The sequence below is a fragment of the Giraffa tippelskirchi genome, chromosome X (genome assembly GCF_054371585.1).
Source record: "Giraffa tippelskirchi isolate mGirTip1 chromosome X, T2T-mGirTip1v1.2.pri, whole genome shotgun sequence".
Lineage (NCBI taxonomy): Eukaryota > Metazoa > Chordata > Mammalia > Artiodactyla > Giraffidae > Giraffa > Giraffa tippelskirchi.
Window position 1 is genome coordinate 137,828,957 of NC_137289.1, and position 20,846 is coordinate 137,849,802.

Here is a 20,846-nt window from a genome sequence, read left to right on the forward strand (position 1 = left end):
TGTAATGTGTTTTCAAAAACTGATATCAAAAGCAACTGGTAGATCTAATCAACAGGTATCCTAAGTTCTTTGGAAAGATTCAGGAGAGCAAAGGTTTCCAATCCTTACAGCTCTTTGGAACTGAAACAATTCTAGAAATTATACAGGAAAAAAATTCTCAGTTATGTGTGAAACTAAGATTTAAGGAGTAGGTATTTCAGCAGTTCTCAAAGGGCAGTTGCAGATAATTAGTATCGGCATAAACTGGAAAGCTTGTTGGAAATGCAAATCCCCACACCCCATCCCAAACCTCCTGAATAAGAAATTCTGGGGATGGGGACATGAAATTTTTGTTTTAAGAAATTCTCCAGGTGATTCAGGTGTCTCAGTGGAGGACCACCGGTGTACTTTATAACAAAGAACAAGTCCACTAGATGGAACTCTTTCACAAGAATATAATAACTTTTTTTTCCTGCAACTGCTGGGTAATCCTGCAAGGTGACACTTTAACATAAGAAATTGAAAGGACATCTATTATACAATTGCAGGAAAATTATACTGGGTGGCACCATAACCTGAATAATAAGAAACTTGTTTTGCAATTACACGGTATTTCCAACCTGTGGTGATCTGGGGTGCCACCTGGTGGAATTATCATGTAAGTGCAGAACACATTTTTCTTTCCTATTACAGGTTTCCCCCACTATCTGAAAGCAAAGTTCCTGTAAAACATTTTGTAAACAGAAACCCCAATACTTTGGCCACCTGATGCGAAGAGCTGACTCGTTGGAAAAGACCCTGATGCTGGGAAAGAGTGAAGGCGGGAGGAGAAGGGGATGACAGAGGATGAGATGGTTGGATGGCATCACCGACTCAATGGACATGGGTTTGGGTGGACTCCAGGAGCTGGTGACGGACAGGGAGGCCTGGCGTGCTGTGGTTCCTGGGGTCGCAAAGAGTCGGACACGACTGAGTGACTGAACTGAACTGAAACAGAAATGGGGTAAAGAGAATCCCAGATTTCTAGAAGTTTCAATAATGCCACTTTAACTGTAACAAAAGACCAACATCAGTACAGTCAGTAATGGCCCTTTTTTCTCTTTTGTGAAAGAAAAAATCCTCTTCAGATTTCTTTTGATTACTGAAAATTAGGTATTATTTTCAACAGCATGTTTTATGAAAGACCTACTAACTAGGTCTTTCATAAAACACAATAGAGTAATAATAATTTTCAGAAAGCAGGAGATATCTGTAATAAGAAAAACAAGTTCTGCGGTTACACAGTAATTCCATTTGAGGGAACGCTAACCTGAGAAACAGGAAAAATCTAATCTACAATTGCAGGAAAAAAATGGAGTGACAGTCTAACCAGAATAACAAGAAAAACATATCTGTGTACAATTACATGAAAACTCTTACCTGATAAGTAAGAAAAATATTTGTTGCTTAGTCACTAAGTCATGCTCAACTCTTTGCAATTACGTAATAAAACCAGTTGGCGGCACTGTAACAAAGAAACAAAACCCACAGATAATCCATTCTGCAGTTACACGAACATTCCACAAGATGGCACTCTAACATAAGAAATGGAAAAAGACCTGCAATTACATAAAAATTCCACATGATGGCACTCTAACATAAGAAATAGAAAACCTTGCAGTTGTAGTTTGAGGAAACTTTCAGTAGATGGTATTCCAACACAAGAAATTGGGGGAAAAAAAAAGACTTAAAGGAAATATTGTGATAATCAACTTTATAGGATTTACTTAGTAAATTACAATGTAAATTAAATTTTAGTACATATTTTTTCAAGTGGTTTTGGCAGATCTTAATTATAGTGTGGAACTTTTGCATTTTAATTACTTGTTTGTATCTTCTTCCCATTAGCAGGTCCTCAAGGGCAGAGGACAAGTGTCTAACTTTCCTACCACTCCAGAATCTCCTACAGTAGCTGATGCATAATGGGGATTCAGTAAATATTTATTAAATAGTGAAAAGAATGAATAAAACTGTGAGAGGCCAGTGAACAAGGAGGGAAAAAAACATGAATAAAAATCTAGATTATTTGAGCTCTATTCTCAAGGCTTCTGTATCTTGCAGTTAGACAGGTAGGGTGAAAAGTAGGAGAAAACATGATTGAGACAGAAATAACAATGTTGTTCATTTCAATGCCTTCCAAATGCCTTCAATTTTAAGTTAGTGAATTGAAAGATAAGAAAATTCAGCAAAGACTATGTGAAAGGATAAAATGCAGTGAGAAAACTATTTTTAAATAGGCTAACAGCCTATCAAAATGGTTTTGATTTGTGTTTTCAATGGCCATCAAAACTGTTTCAGTCACTTAAATGCTCTAGATGTTGGTTTTTGAATTAAATGTTGGTGTTATTCACCCAGAGGAGCCTGGGAAAGCTGTTAGGGTCCGGCAGCCATGGGAGGAGGAGGTTAGGGCCTCCCGATTTGCAGATCAGACACAGGAGGCCAGGGTGGCCTCAGGAAGTGTGGCCATATTTGCCCCCCTGCCCATTTTCAGGCCCTGATGGATGGCTTCCTTCTCTCTGAGCTCCCCTCACTCCACCCAAACCTGCTCACCCAGCGGTCACCCACTGGACACCTCAGGACTTTCAGCGCCACAGCCCTAAAACTGTCTCTAACCCAGAAAGAATCTTCTGTCCCCTCTGACTTCTCACAGTCCTGAAAGTCATGGTCGCACTGTTCCTCAGGTTTCAGCCTCGTGGCTGGCCTCTGCTTTGCCTTCTGGAAGGAATTTGCATTTTGTCCTAAACTGTGAAGCTAACCCTGAAAGACATTTCTCAAACAGTGGAGTTTCAGGCATCAGTCACAGGACAGGGATTTGTCAGGAAGGAATAAGAGGATCTCCCCCAAGCTGGCCGTGCTTTGGCTCTGACTTCCAAGGAAGTTACAAAATGCCCTACTTCCTGGCTGTTAGCCTATTTAAAAATAAAAATGGGTTTACAAGGCCCTGGCATTCACGCTCTCTGTCATTAGTCACTGCTTCATTCCCTGGAGCTTCAGCTTCAAGCAGCCCAAGCACGATGCCAAGCCCCCAGCTCATCACTCTGGCCTGTTTGTCCGCAGCTGGCTCAGCACCCCGGGGCTGCCAGGCCCACGTAGGCTACCAACTCTTCTCCTGAATCTCCTTCCAAATGCAAGCACTTCACCTCCACCCCTCCAACCCAGTTGGCCTCACTTGGACTCCTGAGGAGACCAAACAGCAGATGCTTCTCTCGTCCTGCTCCAGGTCACTCTGGCACATGGTCAAGAAACCAGATCTTGTCCCTCCCCTTCTTCTCCTGCACCTTCTGTTATGAAGTACTACCCAAACTTCCTGTGAAGATCTTCGAAGGAGCCACCTGCCCTAGCCTCTCTTCCCTCACCTCCTGTTTGCTCTGGTCCAGCTGCTTCTCTTTCTGTTCCTCAAATACTCCAACTCATTCCCAGCTCAGCACATTGCAGGTGTGCTTTCACCAGTCTAGGCCCAGATCTCTGCACAGATGCACCAGCTAAAGGCACCCCTCCCTTCCCCACCACTCAGCAACTCTCTTCCACAGGATCTAGTTCTTGTCCCAGATTTAGCTTGTTTGCCTAGATGTGCCCGTGTTTATCACTGGCACCCCTCATTAGAATGGAGAACCCATCTAGGGTCAGCATAAGGGGCTCCCCTCTGTATCCTCACAGCCTTGGAACACTGCTTGGCCCAGAGTGGGTGCTCAATGATCATGTCTTAATGGAATCTTCACCACTCAGGCAAACTCATAACTATCACAAACTCCTTGGGGAAGTTTCTTGCATTTTTCCTGCATTGTTCTGTGTTTATACGTGAAATCAGTTAATCACTGAACATTATCATGCTTAGGAAGTCTCTAATATAGAATATTTTGGGGGGGGGTTCTGTTTATCTCACGTTCTTTGTGTGGTTTCAGGATAGATGGGAAACAAACGTCCCATGAGGCTGGCAAGACTTCAACTTTGTAAAGTCTACATTGAGAAACTGAACAGATGATGCCTTGAAACCTCTTATTTGCTGTTGTTTTACAGATCTGAGGAAGTAGCCCTTCTAGAAGAAATGTTCTGTTCAGTTGCTCAGTCGTGTCAGACTCTTTGCGACCCCTGGACTGCAGCACGTCAAGCCTCCCTGTCCATCACCAATGCCCAGAGTTTACTCAAACTCATGTCCATTGAGTCGATGATCCCATCCAAGCATCCCATCCTCTGTCATTCCCTTCTCCTCCCACCTTCAATCTTTCCCACCATCAGGGTCTTTTCAAATGAGTCAGTTCTTCGCATCAGGTGGCGAAAGTACTGGAGTTTCAGCTTCAGCATCAGTCCTTCCAATGAACATTCAGGACTCATTTCCTTCAGGATGGATTGGTTGGATCTCCTTGCTGCCCAAGGGACTCTCAAGAGTCTTCTCCAACACCACAGTTCAAAAGCATCAATTCCTCTGCGCTCAGCTTTCTTTATAGTCCAGCTCTCACATCCATACATGACTACTGGAAAAACCATAGCTTTGACTAGATGGACCTTTGTAGGCAAAGTAATGTCTCTGCTTTTTAATATGCTGTCTAGGTTGGTCATAACTTTTCTTCCAAGGAGTAAGCATCTTTTAATTTCATGGCTGCAATCACCCTCTGCAGTGATTTTGGAGCCCCCAAAAATAAAGTCTGCCAATGTTTCCACTGTTTTCCCATCTATTTGCCATGAAGTGATGGGACCGGATGCCATGATCTTAGTTTTCTGAATGTTGAGCTTTAAGCCAACTTTTTCACTCTCCTCTTTCACTTTCATCAAGAGGCTCTTTAGTTCCTCTTCGCTTTCTGCCATAAGGGTGGTGTCATCTGCATATCTGAGGTTATTGATATTTCTCCTGGCAATCTTGATTCCAGCTTGTGTTTCTTCCAGCACAGCGTTTCTCATGATGTACTCTGCATGTAAGTTAAATAAGGAGGGTGACAATATACAGCCTTAACGTACTCCTTTCCTGATTTGGAACCAGTCTGTTTTTTCATGTCCAGTTCTAACTGTTGTTTCCTGACCCACATACAGATTTCTCAAGAGGCAGGTCAGGTGGTCTCATATTCCCATCTCATTAAGAATTTTCCACAGTTTGCTGTGATCCACATAGTCAAAGGCTTTGACGTAGTCAATAAAGCAGAAGTAGATATTTTTCTGGAACTCTCTTGCTTTTTTGATGATCCAACGGATGTTGGCACTTTGGTCTCTGGTTCCTCTGCCCTTTCTAAAACCAGCTTGTACATCTGCAAGTTCTCGGTTCACATACTGTTGAAGCCTGGCTTGGAGAATTTTGAGCATTACTCTGCTAGCGTGTGAGATGAGTGCAATTGTGTGGTAGTTTGAGCATTCTTTGCCATTGCTTTTCTTTGGGATTAGAATGAAAACTGACCTTTTCCAGTCCTGTGGCCACTGCTGAGTTTTCCTAATTTGCTGGCATATTGAGTGCAACACTTTCACAGCATCATCTTTTAGGATTTGAAATAGCTCAACTTTAAGTTAAATGTTGATATGACATTGTTTACTTCAAAATGAAAAAAAAAAAAAACTCATGCAAACCTGAAACAAGTTCTGAATCATCTTATTTGACTTTGTGGTCATTAACAATATGAAATTCTCTTAGGCCAGTGGTTCTGAACCAGGAATGATTTTGCTCCCAGGAGACACTTGGCAATGTCTAGAGATGCTTTTGTTTGCCACAACTGGAGGTGGGGTATTGCTGGCATCCACAGATGCTGTGAAATATCCTACAGTGCCCAGGACAGTCCCCACAAAAAAAATTTATTATATGGATATGCCATTATTTATTCACTTCCCTATGATAAGTTACTTACATCTCCTAATTTTATCTATTATTTTTAATGTTTTGACAAGAGATGAACATTTTGGTGTCTAAGTTTGTGTACAACTACAATAATTTTCATAAAATGTATTCTTAGAACTTGGACAGCTACATCAAAACTTGTATTTCAAAGCTTTACTGTCTACTTTAAAAACTGGTAATTAGATGGTGAGCTCTTTGTGTTTGGAGAAATATTTTACTCTCCTTGGTATTGCCCAATATACCTGGCTGTCTTAGATAGGGCTCTCAGAAGTTGATCTGAGAATAAAATTCAAGTGCGAGTCATTTGTTTGGAAGGAGTAGCAGTCAGGAAGTGAGGAAGTGAGACAGAGGAAGTGAAACAGAGAAGCCAATGCAAGAACTGGCTTCTTCTGTGGGCAACTGGGGTTTCATAGCCCTGAGAATCTCTAGGGGAATGTATCAGGTACACCTCAGAGTTGTCCCATCTGAGGGAGAGGAAGCTGGGGTATTGACCCTCCTACTCCCATTCATTCATCATGGTCCACGGCTGCTCCAGGGCAACTCTGCCACTCGGGCCTTCCTTGCACACATGTTGGATGTACTTACATGGCAGGAGTGGGCAAGGGGAACAAGGGGATGGTGAGTGCCAAAGATATTACTGTTAATAAAGTGATGGTGTCAGTCACACTGGCCCCATAGTAGTAAACACAGTAGATGCCCACACAGTAGTTTTTCAGATAATGTCACTAATGTTTAGTGATTAACTGTGATTCCATGTATGCACATAGATGCAACAACACGAGAAAATTCCCCAAGGAGTTTGTGACAGTTATGATTTTAGCCTGAGCAGGGAAAAGTCATACCATTTTAGAATAGGAGGTGAGCTCCAGAAAGACCCCAGTCAAGCTTTGTAGTTCACAGATGAAAGAGGTCCAGAGAACTGAAATGGCTTGTCAAAACAAGGCTTCCATTTCTCATCCAGTCATGGACTCCATGTGCCTGTGTGGGGTGATGGGTCTGATCATTCCAATCATTGACAAGTAACTAAGCATTCAGCTCTGGATGTTGGGATGCATTTTCTGTCCCTCAAGAATTCCAAACTCCTTTCTGTCTCAGAGGAACAGAACTTGAACTATAAACTTACTGTTTCCTTTGGCATAGAATGGTTTACCCTAGATATTTGCACAGATACCTTCTTCTCTCTTGATTCCAATGGCACTTCCTCATTCAAGCCACGCTGGCCTATGGTTATCAAATGGTTAAAGCACATGAAAGGCCCAACATACAGAGACTGGACAGCAAACACAAATCAATGGTTGTAAAATGCATAGCAAATCAGTGGGTTGTTCGGGCAGAAGGAAATGAAGAAGAGAGGTTCTAGTGTGTTCAGCAAAGGTAGGTTGGGGAACCACCTGATTTATTTGGGTTTGTTGCAGTGCTGAGCATCTTGTTTCCACTCTCTGCTTTCTCCATCCTTCCCCATCCTGTGGCCCAAGAGGTTGATCTGCATGAGTTACATCCATAGACCCCCTTGCTCTCTGGCTTCCTGTTTGGTCCAACCAGTGGGAAATACCAGTAAGAGATGGGAGCTGAGTGGGTCAGTGTAAGTACTCCCTGTGGAATTCTGCAGTGCTTTCCCAATCCTTTTTTTGGCCATACCATGTGGCAAGCAGGATTTTAGTTCCCTGACCAGGGATTGGACCAGTGCCCCTTGCAGTGGAGGCACAGACTCTTAAACAATGGACTGCCAGGGAAGTTCCCAATCCTTTATGACTAAACTCTTTATTAAACATGTCTCAACTTACCCCATTTGCAAGTTGTTTTCCACCAGGATCCTGACTGATGCAATAATTTAATATATTTAAGACTCAGACATTTAACCCAACCAAAAAATGTGCCAAAGAACTAAACAGACATTTCTCCAAAGAAGACATACAGATGGCTAACAAACACATGAAAAGATGCTCAACATCACTCAGTATCAGAGAAATGCAAATCAAAACCACAATGAGGTACCATCTCATGCTGGTCAGAGTGGCTGCCATCACAAAGTCTACAAACAATAAATGCTGGAGAGGGTATGGAGAAAAGGGAACCCTCTTACACTGTTGGTGGGAATACAAACTAGTACAGCCACTACGGAGAACAGTGTGGGGATTCCTCAAAAAACTGAAAATAGAACTGCCATATGACCCAGCAATCCCACTGCTAGGCATACACACCAAGGAAACCAGAATTGAAAGAGACACTTGTACCCCAATGTTCATTGCAGCACTGTTTACAATAGCTAGGACATGGAAGCAACCTAGATGTCCATCAGCAGACGAATGGATCAGGAAGTTGTGGTACATATATACAATGGAATATTACTCAGCTATAAAAGAACACATTTGAGTCAGTTCTAATGAGGTGGATGAAACTGGAGCCTTTTATACAATGTGAAGTAAGCCAGAAAGAGAAATACCAATACAGTTTATTAATGCATATATATGGAATTTAGAAAGATGATAACAAAGACAGCAAAAGAGACACAGATGTAAAGAACAGACTTTTGGACTATGTGGGAGAAGGTGAGGGTGGAATGATAAGAGAGAATAGCATTGAAAGATGTATATTATCATATGTAAAATAGATGACCAGTGCAAGTTTGATGTATGAAGCAGGGCACTCAAAGCTGGTTCTCTGGTGTCATGGTCCTTTAATGGACCGGAACTTGGGGGTATAGAGTTGACTGATAAGAAAGTGAAAGAAGGAAGAAAAGAGGCTGAGCAGCCTGAAGGGGACACAGAGAGAGAGAGAGAGAGACACGGGGACCAGTGCTCTGATGGAACAAAGGCGTTTATTTAACATATTGTGGGCATATATATACTCTCTTACAAGATAGCCCTTTTTAGCAGAGACAGGGATCAAAAATCTAACAAGTCATCTATCTAGAAAGCCAGAGGTGAGAATCATTCTCAAGAGAGGGGGTTGTAAAAGTTACTTTATGTATCAGAAGGGAAGAGAGTTGTAAATGGCTGCTGTTCACCATATGGAATTTCCATACGAATGAGATACATGAATTTCTATTATTCCCGAAAGCTGGCTTGCCAGCTCTCTGGCACCTGTATTCAGGTGCTGTTAAGGAACATAGAACTCATGCAAGACAGAAAACAGCACACAGGAAGCCTCCTGTTAAATGTATCCTGACACTCTGGGTTAACCCAGAGGGATAGGGTGGGGATGGGGGTGGGAGGGGGGTTCAGGATGGTGGGACACACGTACACCTGTGGGTGATTCATGTCTATGTATGGTGGAAGCCACCACAGTATTGTGAAGTAATTAGCTTCCAGTTAAAATAAATTAAATTTTTTTTTAAAAAGACTCAGACATTTAACTGAACACCTGTTTATTTCAGAGTCTTTCCCATAGTCATCTGAAATGATGTTATGCAAAGACTCTCATCTGGTTCTTTTTTCTTTTCTTGAAGGTCATATTTTCTCTACCCTTTTTCATCTTTATGACCTTTAAAAAACTCTGCCTAGGTTGATCTTCTCAGTGTAGCTCCTGACTCCAGAGGAGTCTGGTATTGAGATTTCCTATCAGAACACCTTCCTGCCCTCTCCTTTATGGGATACAGAAAATGCACTTTCTGAATGCCAGGAGGGTGTGCTTGAGAGACTCTTAATCTTCAGAGAAATTGTAGTTGTGAAATGTCAGTAGTTCTTACTTTTAAAAATCTAGCAAAGACTTTTTGGTGAGACCTTATAACTCTCCAAGGAGAAGGAAATGGCAACCCACTCCAGTATTCTTGCCTAGAGGATCCCGTGGAAAGAGGAGCCTGGTGGGCTGCTGTCCATAGGGTCGCACAGAGTCGGATATGACTGAAGCAACTTAGCATGCACACATGCATGTAACTCTCCAAGGATGTTAGGTATAGAGAAAGGGTTCTGTATGGAAGGTTGACATTTTCTCCTTCTATCCCTTCTCCCTTATTCCTATCATCCATGCCCAAGAAGAGTAGTTTTTGATAGAACATGGTATTTCAATTCATACAAAGCAGGCTTCCAGAGACGGTCAATATTAGAAAAGTCAAAGATTGATTTGGCCTATTGGACAGAGTTTCTGGACTCTCTCCAGATGGCTCTGGCTCCCCCAGAGGTGTAGAGTTCATAACTGCCGCTCCAGGATTATGTGCTCTTAATTTAACATTGTAGCTCAGGAAATTATTTTATTCTTAACAAACAATGTCTTTACATTGACGCTCAGGAAATTATTTTATTAATACAACAAACATTATTGATCACTGGAGACAGTGAGACACTGGAGACAGAAGAGTAAACATGACACATGCCCTGCCTTTGACAAGCGGCTCACAGTTCAGTGGGGAGACAAGCTTAAATAATAATTACCCAGAGGTACAAGGAAACCCAGCTGAGGGGGGGAATTCTGCCTGAGGCACTTGGTGGAAGGCTTGCTGAGGAAGTGATAATTGTACCAGTTATAGAGAGAGTCATGTAGAGAGCAGAGAAAAGACAGTTGCAGGAAGAGGGACCAGCATTTGCAAAGGCACACTGATGACTAACAAAGCCCAGAGTATTCAAAGACTAGGCCTCGGTAGCTACAGAGAGGGGTCTTAGGTAGGAGCACAGGTGAGTAGGATAACCCAAGAAATTATGAAAAATGTGTTTTTAAACATCCACATGAGAAATCTTTTTGGGAAGGGACAGGCATTTCTTTTAATATCAAATTTTATTACACTGAAGTAGATCTTTTTTTCCATGGGTATTTTCATTTCAGATATAAAATAGCATTTAGCTACAGTAATCAAAATAGTATGGTACTGGCACAAAAACAGAAATACAGATCAATGGAACAGGATAGAAAGCCAAGAGATAAACCCATGCACCTATGGTCAATCAATCTATGACAAAGGAGGCAAAAATATACAATGGAGAAAAGACAGTCTCATCACCAAGTGGTGCTGGGAAGACTGGACAGATACATGTAAAAGAATGAAATTAGAACATTCTCTAACACTACACACAAAAATGAAATCAAAATGGATTAAAGACCTAGATGTAAGACCAAATACTATAAAACTCCTAGAGGAAAACACAAGCAGGACACACTGATATAAATCGCAGCAATTGTTTTTTTTTGATCCATCTTCTAGAGTAATGGAAATAAAAACAAAAATAAACACATAGGGGACTTCCCTGGTCGTCCAGTGGCTAAGACTGTGCTGCCAATGCACGGGGCTGGATTCGATCTCTGGTAGGGAAACTAGATCCAACATGCCACAACTAAGAGTTTGCATGCCACAACTAAGAGCCCATGCAGTCAAATAAATAAATAAGAAGTAAAATAAATAAATAAAATAAAATCCCAAATGGGAGCCAACTAAACTTGAAAACTTTTGCACAGCAAAAGAAGCCATAAATAAAACAAAAAAAGAACCTATATAACGGGAGGAAATATTTATAAATGATATGACTGACAAGGGATTAATCTCCAAAATATATAAACAGCTCAATATCAAACAAACAAGCAACCTAACTAAAAAATGGACAGGGCTTCCCCAGAGGCTCAGTGGTAAAGAGTCTGCCTGCCAATGCAGGAGACACAGGCTTGATCCCTGATCCGAGAAGGTTCTATGTGCTGAGGAGCAACTAAGCCCATGGGCCGCAACTATTGATCCTGTGCTCTAGAGCCCAGGAATCAACACTACTGAAGCCCGCACGCCCTAGAGCCCATGCTCTGCAACAGGAGAAGCCACTACAATAAGAAGCCTGTGCACTGCAACTAGAAAGTAGCCCCCACTCGCTGCAACTAGAGAAAGCCCACACAGCAACGAAGAGCCAGCACAGCCAAAAATAAATAAATAAAATTATTTCTTTAAAAAAATGGACAGAAGATCTAAATAGACATTTCTCCAAAGAAGACATACAGGCACATGAAAAGATGCTCAGCTTCACTAATTATTAGAGAAATGCAAACCAAAATTACAATGAGGTATCACCTCACACTAGTCAGAATGGCCATCAACAAAAAGTCTACAGAAAAATGCCGCAGAGGGTGTGGAGAAAGGAATCCTCCTATACTGTTGTTAAGAATGCAAATTGATACAAACACTATGGAGAACAGTTTGGAGGTGACTTAAAAAACTAAAAATAGAGTTACCATATTATCCAGCAACTCCACTCCTGGGCATATATCCAGAGAAAACCATAATTCAAAAAGATACATGCACCCCAATGTTCATTGCAGCCCTGTTTACGATCGCCAAGACATGCAAACAACCTAAATGTCCATCAACAGATGACTGGGTAAAGAAAATATGGTGTGTGTATATATAAAATGGAGTATCACTCGGCCATTAAAAAGAATGAAATAATGCCATTTGCAGCAACAAGGATGGATCTAGAGATTATTATACAAAGTGAAGTAAGCCAAAGACGAATATCATATGATATCGCTTTTATGTCGAATCTAAAATAATGATACAAATGAACTTATTTACAAAACAGAAATAGACTCATAGACTTAGAAAACAAACTCATGGTTCTCATAAGAGGAAAAAGGTGGGTGGGGAGGGATAAATTAGAAGTTTGGGATGAAATATACACACTACAGTATATAAAATAGATAGCCAACAAGGACCTACTGTATAGCACAGGGAACTAAACAATGTTGCAATAACTTATAATGGGAGAGAATATAAACAAAAAAGAATCTGTATCTATACCTTTATATCATAATCATTGTGCTACACATCCATCTGAAAGAAACACACTGTAAATTAACTATATTTCAATAAAAAAAATTTTTAAGTCCAAGGAGTCATGAGACAATGGAAAGATGAGACTGAGAAGGACTGAGAAGACCTGAGCTCTAGCCCATTTCTCATATTTGGTAGCCACACAACCCAGGACTACTTATCTCATCCCTCAGTTTCAAGATTCCTTTTTGTGTTTTAAGAGAATATGTTTGGTTATGTTATTTGCCCTCTAAATGTCCCTTCAAGGAGAAATGCCTTTAACTATGTTCTTATTTTCATGGAGTACACAGTCTTTTCTGGAGTGATTAGATCACTTAAAATTAGATCACAGCCATGGCCATCTAGATGGGGTATTAAAAAGCAGAGTTATTACTTTGCTGACAAAGGTCCATATAGTCAAAACCATGGTTTTTCCAGTAGTCATGTATGTATGTGACAGTTGGACCATAAAGAAGTCTGAGTGCCAAAGAATTGATGCTTTTGAACTGTGGTGTTGGAAAAGACTCTTGAGAATCCCTTGGACTGCAGGAAGATCAAACCAGTCAATCCTAAAGGAGATCAGTCCTGGGTGTTCATTGGAAGAAGTGATGCTGAAGCTGAGGCTCCAATACTTTGGCCACTTGATGGGAAGAGCTGACTCATTGGAAAAGACCCTGATGCTGGGAAAGATTGAAGGCAGGAGAAGGGGACAACAGAGGATGAGATGGTTGGATGGCATCACCGACTCAACGGACATGAGTTTGAGCAAACTCCAGGAGATGGTGAAAGACAGGGAAGCCTGGCATGCTACAGTCCATGGGGTCACAAAGAGTCAGACATGACTGAGTGACTGAGCAACATGGCCATCTAGGTAATTAAGGGAGGTTGAGCAAAATCAACCATTCACATCAATCAGAGGCTATGACTTTAAGTGAACAAATATTTTAATAAATGTAACTTTCTATAATAATCATTGATAGTTCCCCTTCGGAAACTCTTCCAAAAAATTGCAGAAGAAGGAACACTTCCAAACTCATTCTATGAAGCCACAATCACCCTGATACCAAAACCAGACAAAGACATCACACAAAAAGAAAATTACAGGCCAATATCACTGATGAACATAGATGCAAAAATCCTCAACAAAATTCTAGCAGACAGAATTCAACAGCACATTAAAATGATCATACACCATCATCAAGTTGGCATCAAGTTGGGTTTATCCCAGGGATGTAAGGAGACTTCAATATACACTCATCAATCAATGTGATACACCATATTAACAAATTGAAAGATAAAAACCATACGATAGTTTCAATAGATGCAGAAAAAAAAGCTTTTGACAAAATTCAGCACCTGTTTATGATAAAAACTCTTCAAAAAATGGGCACTGAAGGAACCTACCTTAACATAATAAAGGCCATATACAACAAAACCACAGCAAACATTATTCTCAATGGTGAGAAACTGAAAGCATTCCCTCTAAGATCAGGAACAAGATAAGGGTGATCACTCTCCACTATTACTCAACATAGTTTTGGAAGTCCTAGCTGGCAATCAGAGAAGAGAAAGAAATGAAAGGAATCCAGATTGGAAAAGGAAGAAGTAAAACTCTCATTATTTGCAGATGATACAATACTGTACATAGAAAACCCTAGAGGTATGATCAGAAAATTACTAGAACTAATCAGTGAATTTAGTAAAGTCATAGTGAAAAAGTTGGCTTAAAATGGAACATTCAGAAAACTAAGATCATGGCATCCAGTCCCATCACTTCATGGCAAATAGATGGGGAAACAATGGAAATGGTGACAGACTTTATTTTGGGGGGCTCCAAAATCATTGCAAATGGTGACTGTAGCCATGAAATTAAAAGACGCTTGCTCCTTGGAAGAAAAGCTATGACCAACCTAGACAGCATATTAAAAGGCAGAGACATTACTTTGCCAACAAAGGTCTGTCTAGTCAAAGCTATGGTTTTTCCAGTAGTCATGTATGGATGTGAGAGTTGGATTATAAAGAAAGCTGAGCACTGAAGAATTGATGCTTTTAAACTGTGGTGTTGGAGAAGACTCTTGAGAGTCCCTTGGATTGCAAGAAGATCCAACCAGTCCATCCCGAAGGAAATCAGTCCTGAATATTCATTGGAAGGACTAATGCTGAAGCTGAAGCTCCAATACTTTGGCCACCTGATGCGAAGAACTGACTCATTGGAAAAGACCCTGATGCTGGGAAAGATTGAAGGCAGGAGGAGAAGGGGACGACAGAGGATAAGATGGTTGGATGGCATCACTGACTCAATGGACAGGAGTTTGAGTAAGTTTTGGAAGTTGGTGATGGACAGGGAATCCTCATGTGCTACAGTCCATGGCATTGCAAAGTGTCGGACATGACCGAGTGACTGAACTGAACTGAGAACAAAAAATTTCACAATTTTTATGGATACGCAAAAGACCTCGAACAGCCAAAGCAATCTTGAGAAAGAAGATTGGAGCTGGAGGAATCAACTGATTTCAGACTATACTACAAAGCTACAGTCATAAAGACAGTATGGTACTGGCACAAAAACAGAAATACAGACCAATGGAAAAAGATAGAATCTCCAGAGATAAACCCAAACACATATGGGCAACCTTATCTTTGACAAAGGAGGAAAGAGTATACAATGGGAAAAAGATAGTCTCTTCAATAAGTGGTGCTGGAAGAACTGGACAAGTACATGTAAAAGAATGAAATTAAAACACTTAACACCGGGGAGGGGACCTGCCCCCTCCTCAGGCATCTGGGAGGGCCCTGCTCCCATGGGCTTCATCCTTTCCTGCGGGCTCTCTCCCCGACACATTTGTTAAAATCAAACCTGAATAAAACTACAAGTTTAATATGAAAAAAAAAAAACACTTAACACCATACACAAAGATAAACTGGAAATGGATTAAAGACGTAAATGTAAGAATAGAAACTATAAAACTCTCAGAAGAAAACATAGGCAGAACGCTGTATGACATAAATTACAGCAAGATCCTTTATATGATCATCTCCTAGAATAATGGAAATAAAAACAAAAATAAATAAGCGTGATCTAACTTAACTTAAAAGCTTTTGCACAGCAAAGGAAACTATAAACAAGGTGAAAAGACAACCCTCAGAATGGGAGAAAATAATAGCAAATGAAACAACTGACAAAGGATTAATTTCCAAAATATACAAGCAGCTCATACAACTCAATACCAGAAAAATAAACAGCCCAATCGAAAAGTGGGAAAAAGATCTAAAGAGACATTTCTCCAAAGAAGACATACAGATGGCTAACAAACACATGAAGAGATGCTCAAAATCAATCATTATTAGAGAAATGCAAATCAAAACTACCTCACACAAGTCAGAATGGCCATCATTAAAAAATCCACAAACAACAAGTGCTGGAAAGGGTGTGGAGGAAAGAGAACCCTCTTGCACTGCTGGTGGAAATGTAAATTGATACAGTCACTATGGAAGACAGTATGGAGACTGCTTAAAAAACTAGGAATAAAACCACCATATGACTCAGCAATACCACTTCTAGGCATATAACCTGAAAAAACCAAAACTGAAAGACACATGTACCCCAATGTTCATTGCAGCACTATTTACAATAGCTAGGACATGGAAGCAACCTAGATGTCCATCAACAGGTGAACAGATAAAGAAGCTGTGGTACATAGATAAAATGGAATACTACTCAGCCATAAAAAGGAACACATTTGAGTCAGTTCTAATGCAGTGGATGAACCTAGAGCCTATTACACAGAGTGAACTAAATCAGAAAGAGATAAAATAAATATCATATATTAATGCATATATACATGGAATCTAGAAAGATGGTACTGATGAACCTATTCACAGAGCAGCAATGGAGATGCAGACATAGAGAAAAGACTTAGGGACAAGGGTGGGGGAGAGGGTGAGATGAATGGAGAGAATAGCATGGGAACATACACACGAGCATATGTAAATAGATAGCCAATGGAAATTTGACGTATGACTCAGGGAACTCAAACTGGGACTCTGTAAAAACCTTGGGGTGGTAAAGAGTGGGAGGTGGGAAGGAGATTCAAGAGGGAGGGGACATATGTACACCTATGGGTAATTCATGTTGATGTATGACAGAAATCAAATCAATATTGTAAAGCAATTATCAATCAACTAAAAATAAATAAATACATTAAAAATTTTTTTAAATCGATAGTTCCAAGTCTACAAGTCAACAGTCCTTGGAACCACTAAAGCAAGCTTCAGAAAGCTTCAGGAAACTTTTTGGATTTTTGTTGCTCCTTTCTTTTTAATGGCAATGTTATGAGGTCAACAACCAGGGCAAGTATAGATTAACTGAATTTTTATGTAACTGGTATAAAAACTATTTGCTTGATGCTATCTAAATAAAGGTTGACTGTCAATTTGGGGCTTTGCTTCTTCAGAAGCACTAGAGTTAACAGCTTAAATTTCCCTAAGATTTCTGCTATGTTTTGGATATTAACCCTTTATCAGGTATATGATTTGCAACTATTTTCTCCCATTCTGTAGGCTGCCTTTACGTTTTGTTCATGGCTTCATTTAATTTTATATAGTCTCACTTGTTTATTTTCACTTTTGTTGCCAGATCCAGAAAGTCATTGCCAATACCAATGTCAAGGAGCTTACCCCCATATTTTGATGGAGGAGTTTTGTGGTTTCAGGTCTTACATCCAACTTTTTAATCCATTTTTGAGTTGATTTTTGTGTATGGTATAAGATACTGGTCCAGTTTCATTCTTTTGTATGTGGCTGTCAAGGTTTCCCAACACCATTTTGAAGAGGCTATCCTTTCTCCATTGTATATTAATGGCTCCTTTGTCATAAATTGTGAAAGCTTTTTTGAGAGATAATTTAAATATGATAAAGTTCTCAAATCATAAAATCACAGCTAGATAAATTTGCACATTTGTAGACACCTGCCACTGAGGGTTGCAGAGAGTCCAACACGACTGAAGCCACTTAGCACACACGCACACACATACAACCTGCCACTGAAGTCAAGATCTAGAATGTTATCAGGATCCCTGAAGGCTCCCTCATACTCCTTCCCAGTCAATACCACCCTCCTGGAAGTACCCACTGTTCTGATTTCACTATAGATTAGTTTTGCTTGTTCTTGGTCATCATATAAGTGGAATCATACAGTATGCACTCTTATCTGGCTTCTTTCATTTGGTTCAATATCTATGACATTCATTCATGTTGTTGGATGTCCTCTGCTTCTAAGTTTGATCCGACCTTGATTAAAATCTTGGGCTTTGGGGAGGGAGGTTCAAGAGGGAGGAGACATATGTATACCTATGGCTGATTCATGTTGATGTTTGGCAGAAACCAACACAATTCTGTAAAGCAATTATCCTTCAACTGAAAAATGAATTAAAGAAAATCTTGGGCTTCCCTGGTGGCTCAGAGGTGAGCAGTCCACCTACCAATGCAGGAGACACAGGTTCGATCTCTGATCTGGGAAGATCCCACATTGATGCGGAGTAACTAAGCCCATACGCCACAACTACTGAGCCTGTGATCTAGAGCCCGGGAGCCACGACTGCTGAGCCCATGTGCCTAGAGGTGGTGCTCCACCACAAGAGAAAACACCACCATGAGAAAGAGTAGCTCCCACTCACCACAACTAAAGAAAAGCCCTCACAGCAATGAAGACTCAGAACAGACAAAATAAATACATAAAAATTTTAAAAGCTTTTTAAAAAAATAAAAATTAAAATCCTCTCGGGACTTCCCTGATGGTCTAATGGCTAAGACTCTGTGCTTCCAATGCAGGGGTCCCAGGTTCAATCCCTGGTCAGGGAACTAATCCTACATGCTACAACTAAAGATCCTGCATGTGGCAACTAAGAACTCGTGCAGCCAAGTAAACAAATAAAACTTTTAAATAATTGAAATCCTTTCAAGCTTACATTAACTTGGTTACTTATAAGCAAAATGGGATATATGACAGCTATGTGTTAGGATTTGGAGGAGAGTTAAATTTATAGATAGCTACATCCATACTAGTTTTGTGATTTGATAATAATAGATAATAAATATAATTAGAAACACTACAGTAGCAGAATCAAAGCTTAAGTGCATCTCTGAACAGAAAGTAAATGCTATCTTGGGAAAAGCCTCCCATTTGGTTACTGAACATGCTCATTGCTGATCATGTTTCCCCTTTAACTGAAAGAAAAGGCTCTTTGCATCATTTCCCCGCCCAGCGTGCAGTTGAGTCAAGTGGAGACTATCACTAACGCTCAATCAGCTCATCAGGAAGACTTTACTTTCCATTGATCTCTGTGATCTGTGTGGTTTGGATCTGCCGGAAGGGTAGGCTCCCCAAACCCCCATTCATACATCTGAGCCCGCCCCACCAAGTCTTGGGAAGGCCAGACTCAGTCTGAGAGATGCCCTTGGTCTCTGTCTTTGGACCTCCTCTCCAGCTGGAGACAGAAGGATCCTCAGCTGCCAAGGAGAGCTCCATCCTGACCACACATGTGAGACACCAAGGAGCCAAAGCAGCTCCAGAAGGAATCTGCAATTAATTATGTTTCACAAATTGCCTTCAGTGGGGGACCAGCTCTTTTCAGGCACTGGATGAGGCACAGTGTATGACTTTGGCGGGCTTACCTAAGTTACAGATCCATGGGGGGAGTAGAGAACACTAGAGTTTTTGGAAGCACCCTACTCTTTGTAGGAGAGGAGGTCATAACCAGCCAGGACATTTAGCATGGGAGTCCCACCCTCCTGGGCACATCAGCTCTGTCTTTGAGTCATCAGCATGCAGTGTGGAGAGTTTGGCTGCTTACTGAAAGGGATAGAATTAATGATTTTCTTCTGCTCTGTTGGGCTGGGATTTTCTTACATTTCTGTTACAACACAGAGTAGCATCTCCCTTTAATAAACCACTGGACCTATTCTGTAAGCTGGGAGTTAAAAGTGGGAATTGCTACAGGGAGGAGTGGCCTTACAGGTAATGAGTAGCCACATTCAAGTATGGTAGAGGGGCTAAGAGCCTAGGCTCTGGATTCAGGCTGCCTGGGTTCAACTAGCTTCACTGGTTACTTGCTGTGTAACTTCAGGCAAGTAGTCATTAACCCCACAAAGCCTCAGTTTCTCTATTTGTAAAATAGGAAAGATTTTACCTAAATCATACAGTTGTTGTGAGGACAAAATGACATAGTCATTATAACATGCTTACTAACACAGCGTCCATTTAAATACATGTTTCTTAATGTATTGAAATGACTCTCAGTTCAAAAATTTTAATATAAAAAATCATTTTACTATTCACTTAAATTCAATTTTAGATACCCATGGTGGAGGAAAATTTGATCTCGGTTACTGAGTCTTCTCTAGGCCACAGCTGTGCAATTGCTTCATGGTCATCACCCATTCCCCTGTACTGGACACAGTCCTAGCTCCCTTTCAAGTTCAGCAGCTCTGGTCCTGCCAAGGCACAACTGGATCATGGGACTCTGGCAAAGCTGGAGCCCCTGTTCCTGGGCCTCAGGGGCCCTGAGCTTACCAAGGTCTTACTATTTTCCTGAGGCATCCACAAAGGCAGCAAGATCACAAAGACAGCAGACTCTTTCCCTCCCTCAGGGATTTAAAATAGAATGTTCTAAGGTATTTTATGAAAACTATGTCTCTTCCAAGCAAAGCAAGTCCTTCTATTAAGTTCACTAAACTATGCTAACTTAGTAAGAGAGAAGCTGTTTGCTTGTGTGGTGATGAAATGAAGCAATGAATAAATCTGTTAGGGATACAATTTAGTCATTTTCCGCTACACTGCCCAAGATGACTGTGGTTTAATGGGGTGTGCACGAAAGAAGGCACAACCTGATTTTACCTAAGATACCTATTTTTTCTTGAATTTTTAAAGATTTTTTTTTAATTTAGAAAAATATTTAATTAACTTTTCTCCAGAAAAGTTACAAGAACAGCACAACAGATATTTATTTACTTACATTAATGTTTTGTTAACATTCTGCCACATTTGTATTCTCTCGAGATACAGATACAGTTACTGCTGCTGCTGCTGCTAAGTCTCTACAGTCATGTCCAACTCTGTGTGACCCCATAGACGGCAGCCCACCAGGCTCCCCGTCCCTGGGATTCTCCAGGCAAGAACACTGGAGTGGGTTGCCATTTCCTTCTCCAATGCATGAAAGTAAAAAGTGAAAGTGAAGTCACTCAGTCGTGTCCAACTCTTAGAGACCCCACGGACTGCAGCCTACCAGGCTCCTCTGT

General features: G+C 40.8%; 1 non-coding gene across 1 annotated transcript; it reads left to right on the forward strand.

Annotated features, from left to right (window-relative positions):
• The first annotated feature begins 18,337 nt into the window (after nucleotides 1–18,337).
• Nucleotides 18,338–18,410, forward strand: TRNAG-UCC (transfer RNA glycine (anticodon UCC)). The gene has a single exon. It is a non-coding gene; the product is annotated as a tRNA-Gly (tRNA).
• Nucleotides 18,411–20,846: the final 2,436 nt, after the last annotated feature.